This window comes from Acanthaster planci, linkage group LG01 (assembly GCF_054643075.1).
Source record: "Acanthaster planci isolate LZ-2023a linkage group LG01, COTS_SCS, whole genome shotgun sequence".
In the NCBI taxonomy this organism is placed as follows: Eukaryota; Metazoa; Echinodermata; class Asteroidea; order Valvatida; family Acanthasteridae; genus Acanthaster; species Acanthaster planci.
In genome coordinates, this window is record NC_141777.1 from 27,816,451 (window position 1) to 27,824,950 (window position 8,500).

The following is an 8,500-nucleotide window of genomic DNA, read 5'->3' on the forward strand; positions in this document are numbered from 1 at the left end:
AGCTTGTTCCTTCAAGTTTTGCAAGAAAGCGGCCAGAGGAATAAGTCTTGAGATGGATTCTCCCAGGTGTGACCATCGATGTCACATTTCTTTAGGGTGGTCTTAGTTAGTTGATCCTTGATTGAAAAATCGAGGCAGTGCTCAGGCTGGTTGTCTGTTACAAACTCGTTAAAGGATTTAGATATCCGTCCAGTGGCAGAACGGGGGAACATTTTGTTCGGGAACACCCCCCCCCCCCGGTGCACGCTTTTTTCGGCAGTGGGCACTGAAAGCAAATTAAGCGTGGCTTGCACCGTGTGCACAGGTTGCCGTTGTTCAACCGTCGACGTCCGTTCAAAGGAGAACGTAAAGTAGTAGAGAATAGCCGATTCTGGATCACACGTCCTTTTCACCCGCCGTTTTCAGCAAAAACCCCTGGGTAGTACATCGACGCAAAAAATCGGGGGAATCCCCTAAAAATCTGGAATTCCAGATTTTAACAATTTTCCCTGGGTACCTCATCAACCCCAAAATCCAACTCTAAAAATACCGGGTAAATATACACCTTCTGAGCCAAAATCTCTTTCACCCACCTGCGCCGGGGATTTCCACTTCACTGACCTTGAACTTTTGGCCCCGGCTGGCTAAACAACTCGTGACAGAAATCCCGCCCGAATAAAAATGATAAAAAATTTAAAAAACCTATATATAAATAGAACATGTCAACTCAAATGTATATCGTCTCAAATGACCACGAACGTCTAAATGCCGGCAACAAAAACCCAAAAATTACTTATGGCCCCTTTGACTCTGAAAACTTAGTCATTTTAAGACCTGCAAAGAATTCTTCTAAGATTCTCTATTCTCACGAGGATCAACAGAAACGATTGTTGATTAGGCTTGAAGACCCTTGTTACGGTATCAACCCGGTTTACAAATATGGCACTAAGGAACCTACTGGCCAAGATCAAATTTGTTATCAAGTGTCTCCCGATACCGAATCGTTGCTGTTATGTATAAATGAAGGAGTTTATAATTATTTTGAAAACTTAACAGATGATATCCTGGAAGATCTCCCCGTGATTACGCGTAACTCTTTTAAGGTGTCTCAAAAACTAGACGACATACCCGATCAAATCAATTACTTAGTTAAACCGGCTTATACCGATAAAAGTAGGATGTACGTTAAGATCGCCTATGATGCCTCTTTGGTGGATAAATCGTTTAAAGAAATTGATCGCTCTCTTTTTGCTAATAAGAAATGCCAAGCGATCTCTTTGATCTCTCCTAAAGATATTTACTACGGTGCACACGGTTCACTTTCTTGCGGCGCGAGTGTTAGGTATAGAGTTATATCGGCTATGCTAACGGTTGAAGAAAAACCTTACCTTTTGGACGCGTTTGATTAAGAGCAAAACCAGTGAAAGTCAATTTAACCTCGGTTATATCAACCGGGTTTAAATTTTTTTTTTGTACTTTAAATAAATAAACCCTTATATAAAATGACTGATGCGGAACTTTGCCATTTGCTGAATTTAAAGGAAGTACACATAATTGGGACAACGAGAAATGTACAACCGAGAACGCCTTGTAACCACCAAATAGTTGAAATGGACGAAAGATACACGTGTAAACATTGCGGCCAAATTTGTGGGTGGGTTTCTTCGTTCGGAGCCGCAGACGTGGGAGATCGGTATTACAAGCATCACGTTTGGAAAAAACCTAAGCCGCCAAAATCGAGAAAAACCTTACAAAAATTTAACATTTGTTTTCAAAACGGCGAAGCGGGTGAAATAGAATACAAGTTGAACCAAGTTTTAAACGGTAAAATCTCTCGAGGTAAACCGTTGGAAGCTTTAATTGCAGTCTGTTATCAAGACGTCACTGGGGAAATCGAATCTGAAGTTAAAGACCTTTTTCAAGTCTCGGATAAGCACTGGGAAAACGCTATGGAGAAGTTTAAACTAATATAAAACGTATTTAATAAAATGGGGACGCACACTTTTCACTTGACCGAGAACCCGCAGACGTTTAGATTGAAAAACGAGATCAACAACACAAAAGGCGACAAAGTAGTCCGAGTAAAGAATATTCAGTTTGAAGCTGGATATTTTAACGTAACAAACGCTACTGAAATTGAGTGGGATACAAACTTGGACGGTAGGCCAGCGGAGGTACTTGGCGAACGACCACCCGGTATACCCTCAGTGGAAAGAACGGATTCATCTCCCAATCCAGAATTAGTACAAACAGCTAAAAACAGATTGATCGAAGCAAATAAAAGAGTCGAGTTAGCGGAAGAAATCAGAATAATCGCTGATGAAATTGAGCAGCTAAACCAAGAAATCGCAGCTTTAGAAGATCAGTTAAACCAAAGACAACCATCAGAAACGCGAGCTCGTTTACATTTTGATCTCGACGATAAAAAAATTAAATCAGCTTCACTGCTCGAGGGGCAAAGACAAGCTTTAGATGAAATATACGAAGGGAATCCACCAACTCGACCTAACTCCCCCAGGAGACCCAGAAGAGAATTAACTAAAAGACTGTTTTTGACGGGGCTAACTGAACCTATATACGACAGACTTCATTCGCAAAGCTCATCCGAACAATTACCCGAGGGTCAAAGAGGAAGCATCGTGGTATCCCCCGGTTATTACGGCATAGACTGGTTTCACTTTTTGTTAAACTCGATACCGGGCGTTTCTTTTAAGGTTCACACGGAATCTAAACGGGTGACTTTGGCCATTACGGACCCCAATCTCAAGTTGCGACTAAATAAAGAAGTGTCCAAGCTATTAAACTTACCCAAAATAAAACTTTTACCCAACGTTATTTACGAAGGCAAGTACGATTTAAACCCCTTGAAACTCGCGTTTATTCATTGCAAACAATTAAATACATTTGACAACTTTTATAACGGGCGGACTTCAGACTTGCTGTGCGTGATAGCTACCGAGCCTAGCACCCCTAATAATTGTAAAACGCCTAAAAAGTTAATCGACAGGAACATCAGTGAATTGACTTTTTCTGTTAAAAATGACAGAGGTGAGCTCTTGAATAACATCGGCAAAATTTTAATCGAGTTAGACATTTTTTAAAACGCGTAATTATAAAAGATGACGACTAACATATACCCGGACTTGACTTTAAACTCGGTTGAACAAGCGGAAACAAAGGTTTACAGGCTAAGAAAGATCGAAGAAATTAAATCCCAAATCCAAAGAGAACGCGACGCGAGGGAAGCTTGCTACAAAAAGATCAAACGACTTTTAACAGCGCTCGGATACGTGGAGTACGGCGTGGAAGCACTGGGCGCCACATCGGCAGCAGTAGGTATTCCCGCCATCTTGGGTGTCATTACCGGTCCCGTCGGACTCGTGATGGAAGGAATCGCTATCGGTGCATTTGGTGCTTACGCGATTCTAAAGTACGCCTCCCGTAGACTCACCCACAAAACTAAAAAACACGACCAAATTCGAATGTTGGCAGACGCTAAATTAAACACCATCGAGGAATACGTATCTCACGCGATTGAAGACGGTGACATATCCCAGGAAGAATTTGTCCTTATTTTATCCGAGCTGAAAAAGTTTAACGAGATGAAAGAACAGATCAGATCGCGTACGTCTACAAAATTGGAAGAAACTAAAGCTCATGCCAAAGAAGAATTTGAACGTCAAGTCAACGAAAGAGCAGAAGCGCTAGCCAACGAACGGGCGGCGGTTTTAAAAAAAGATCTTATGAAAAAACTTGGCGAATAAGTTTTACAAAGTCGGTTGGGTATGAAGAGAATCCACCCGCTTATAAAAACTTGGTCTACCCAACGGCACCTGTAAAAGACTGGTGAAGAATTTTTTAAAATAAATGGGAGGCAATTTTTTTAAAATTCTTTTAAAATAAATGGGAGGCAATTTTAGTAGTCTAAATATTTTAGTAAACGAAGACAATTCCTTTACAGCCGAGTTTCCAAATTTAACGCACGCGTATAAATTACCGAAAGTAACCACGGATGAAGCGGTAAATAGGTGGTCTGCCGAGTCGATATCGTTTTACCAAAATCAATTTAATTTCGCGGTCTATTGCGCGACGACGGCCTGCGGTGTGGGTTTTGATCTGCTGTCTGACCCTAATCCATATGTCTCGGCTTTATTTAACTTTCACGTGTATTATACCGTACGAAAAATATTTTACGACTGCGTGATGCCCATTCCGAGCGACGACGTATTTGACGCGTTACACAATAATTACGACCATCGGAAGTTTACCGACACGTGCCTTTTATACGGAGTAGACCCGAATAAATCATATAAACAAACGAGGGACACTTTGTCGAACGGATTAGGCACAGCTTACTACTACGACAATGGATATATACCCGTTCCGGGTAAAAACTACGACGCGCACGACTTACACGTAACCAACGGTAAATACGCGGGATCTACTTACATGGGATTTGGATGGGCGAAGCCACCCAAAGGCTCCGGTCACGCGAGCACATACACAGTTACCTGGATTTCACAGTCGGACGCGGTTACATTGGCCTGGTGGGACTTCATTCCTAAAAAGTCTAGGTTGACTGACGTGGGAATCACCAAGGTAAATGAATCAATTCGAGCTTACGTCTACGCGTTACTCGGGGCACAGGCTCAGACCAAGACCAGCGTTTTGGCCACCGGCACCGGATTAGACGCGCGACGGCAATTTATTACGATCGTAGAATCTTTAATTAATTCAAGTCCCGATTTGGAACAGTCGATTGACCAATATCAAGATTCGCTACAATACGCGAAAACGCCTTTAAACTTCGTAGTCGCCCCGGGTTTGTATCTGGTACCCTCGGACATGGACTTACGCATCGGTACGTTTGAGGGGTATAACAATAACTTACAAGTCGCGACTGCAGATATGAAGACTGGATACGTACCGAGTTTAAATAACGAAGCGAGTACGAGTACTAATGAAGAAGAGGAATTACCAGAACCAGAAGTGTTACCGAGGAAGCCAACTGTAAAGCCGGTTTTTAGTAAGCCTTTAGACGCCCACAATGAAGAGAAACTATCCTTAACCGTTGGTGCCGTTGCTTTGGGTGTTGTTGGGTTTATATTGTATAAAATTTTAACTTAAACGAAGCGAAGCGGAGTATGAGCGAAGCGAGAACGTTTTGAATTAGAGCAAAAGAGAATATTCCCTCCTAAATCTAGGAAGGAATATTTTTTTTCCTTTTTACCCATTCTTTTGTACGTACGTCAAAAGCAAAACACCCGCGCCCACGAACAAGGTCCAAACGTGTTCTGCCACCCATCCAACAGCTTTACTCGCCACGTTAAAAATCCAACTCAAAATGCTACCGATGATCCCGGGTAAAGCTCCTAATGCACTCAACCCGAGTTTCTTCAATACGTTGGCTAAATTTTGTAATTGACGTTTGATCCAATCGGTGACCCCGCCCTTGGAAGGAGGAGCAGGCGTTGGTTTAGGTGTGGGTTCAGGCGTTGGTTTGATCGCTCCGCCAGTTCCAACAGCTCTGACGCTGGCTACTATACTACTAACGATGGTACTTATCACTAAACCAATAGCCGTTAAAATGCTAGCTATTGTGATACCTTGTTCTCTAAATAAAATATTAATTCGTTCGCGTAGTGTCAAATCCGAATTCATGATCTTATTGATCGTTTCCTTGATGCGATTAATTTGGTTTCTCAATTGACTGGTGTTTCTATTGATGACTTCTAATCTACCCCGTCTTTCGACTCGTAAGTTGTTTAGTTGTTCTTGGAGTTCTGTACGTTCTTCTTCGGACGTCGCTTCTTCTAACTCGGCTTCAAATTGTTGAATTTTTGCGTCTAACTCATCTAATTTACCTTGATTTAAAATTAATTCTCCTTTTACCGTTTGTAACGATTTATCTAAAGCGACCAACTCGCGATAGTTTAATCCTTCTGTTTGAACGTCTATGTCACGGGTGAGGTCTTCCACGATGTCGCTCGCTAGATCTGCTTCTTGGGGTATTTCTACCATTTCTATGCTCTCGGGATGGAGTTTTGCGAGTTTACGAGAGACCCGGGCAGCTTCTTCTTTTGTTTTTCCGGAAACGTAATGACGCAAGCCTAAAACGCGTCTTATAAAATCTGTGTTTGTTCTTTGTCTAATAGTACTTAGGCTAAGAAATTTACTATTATCGTTTTCTTGGGTTAAAAGAACTTTTTTGCCTTCAAACTTTACGTACAGGCGATCTTTACTATCTAAATTAAAAATATTTGGATCTTTAATTTCTGTTTCGTAACCAGTTTCTCTTTTGATAGCTGTGTAAAAATCGTTCACTTTAGATTCACGTAACAATTTCGTAAGCTCCATTAATTTGACTTGTCTTGTTAGTTCCGTTTCGTGTTTAGATTCACGTAACAATTGCCTAAGATCCATTAAGTTGACTTGTCTCGTTAGTTCTGTTTCGTGTAAAGGATCGACGTCTTTAATTAACTCGTTGTATCGCTTTTCGATCTCTAAGCCGCCATATATGTCATCTTCTTCGTCTGGCCCAACAGTAATAGGATATGTAAAATCAGTGTCTTCTAACGACCTTTCTGTTTGCGTTGGATTAAGTATTAAGTCCTCCCACTCCAATTGCAAGTCTTGATCGATCTCCTCTTTGTTTTCTAGTGGTATTTCTTCAAAATCAACTCCTCCTTCAGCCATTTCACTTTAACTTTAAAATAAAGAAACTTAAGCGGTGGGTAGGCTAGCGGGTAGGATACCCTGCGCCACCAACCAACCTTGGGTAGCCAATGCGCCGCTAGACAAAGCGGTTAATTTTAACGCATCTTCGGCGGACAACTTATTGAAATCCGGTGGTTTAATTTTAAATAGCTTACTCGACAGCATGGCGTATCCGAGTGAGATTCCTGAAACAACTGCGCCGTGGTAAACCGTATTGGCGATTCCGTTTACGTCGATTGATTTAGCGTTACTCATATTTATATATAAAGAACTTTTATTCCATATCTAAAATTGGTTCTTGTTTGGGAATATTCGAGCTTTGCTTTGGTTGAACGCTAATTTGTCGTGAACTGGTAGACTTATTTTTCCAAATTAAGTAGAGAAGAACCCCCGCAACCCCCAACGAACCGAGTATCAAGCTTCTGTTCTCTGTAACCGTTTGATAGATCTTATTTTGGTTACTCTCTTCACCGTTAGCTTCGTCCGCTAATTTCATCTTAACGAGTTGTTGCTTCATCTTTTTGTTATGTTCGGCCAATTTTTTACCTTGTTCTACACGCTTCGGATTTTTAGCTCGTTCTGCTCGCTTAGTAACTGACTTAACTACTTTCTCCGGTTGACTTTGTTGCTGGCTCACTTCCGTTTCCTGTTGCTGATTCGTTTGATCTGTTGTCATCTTCTTTTATAATAATAGAACTTTTGTTGAATTCTAGATGTTTAGTGGTAATCAACATAGCTGTAAGTGGAGACAGGTACACACCGTACTTGTAACAGACCTCTGTAAGTAAATGACCCATCGTTTGACTGATGATCGGGTCGTCGTTGAGATCTTTAGTAAGCGCTTCCTCTGATTTTAAGTTGACGTTGAATCCGAGTAGATCGATCGGAGTAGCTATTCCTAGTAGGCGAGAGTACAAACTTAAAATTGATTGACCAAAGGTTCTAACAATCTCTTTGCCAAACTTAACTTCGTATAGGTTAAATAATTTTTCTTGTTCTTTTGGTGGTAGAGCTTCGATCTCTTTTATCGTGTATTCTTTTCCGAGATACTTCTTACTTTCGCCCGAGGCAGCTATCGCGCAAAGGCGGTCCTTTACGTTTGATTCGCTTTTTGATTCAGTGAATATGCTTTTTATGTCGTCCATTTAATTATATGCGTTTTAAATTTGTTGACCGTTTGTTTGAAGCAAAGATATTCGTAGGTATAATAAGTCAAGTTAGCTGCAATAACTAGCTGAATAACTAGCTGGACGTATTGTAGCATTGTTATCTATTTACTATAACTAAATTAAATTTTATTATAGCACAGCTGAATTAGCTATGCTCAAGCAAAGGGTAAGTAATTATCAACAAAGTAAAAAAAATAAATAACTAGCTAAAACGTATTATAAAAAAGCTATTATTTAGTTACAACTTAGCTGAGTAACTAGCTAAAAAATATTGTAACTTGCGGGTGATTCGGTATTTAACACCAACTTACTAAATCTCACGGTGCGTAGATGCCTTTTAATTTCCCCTCTCTTTTCGTCTGGCACAATGTCGTTCTCGTCCAGACACTGATCAAACGAACCACGGTCCTTACAGTGAAATATTGCTGTCCAAGCAGTATTCTCGCGAAAATCTTTTAAAACTGAATTGTACTTTTGCGTGAGTAGCCAGCAGCTGTGAAGATAATGTCGACCGCTAAAAGCCATTTTAGACAACGCGCAAACTGAACCACTCTTAGACTTCTTACGATACTTAATAAACTGATCAGCTGCACAATCGTCGATAATAAACAATGTATTTACACCATCGAATACTC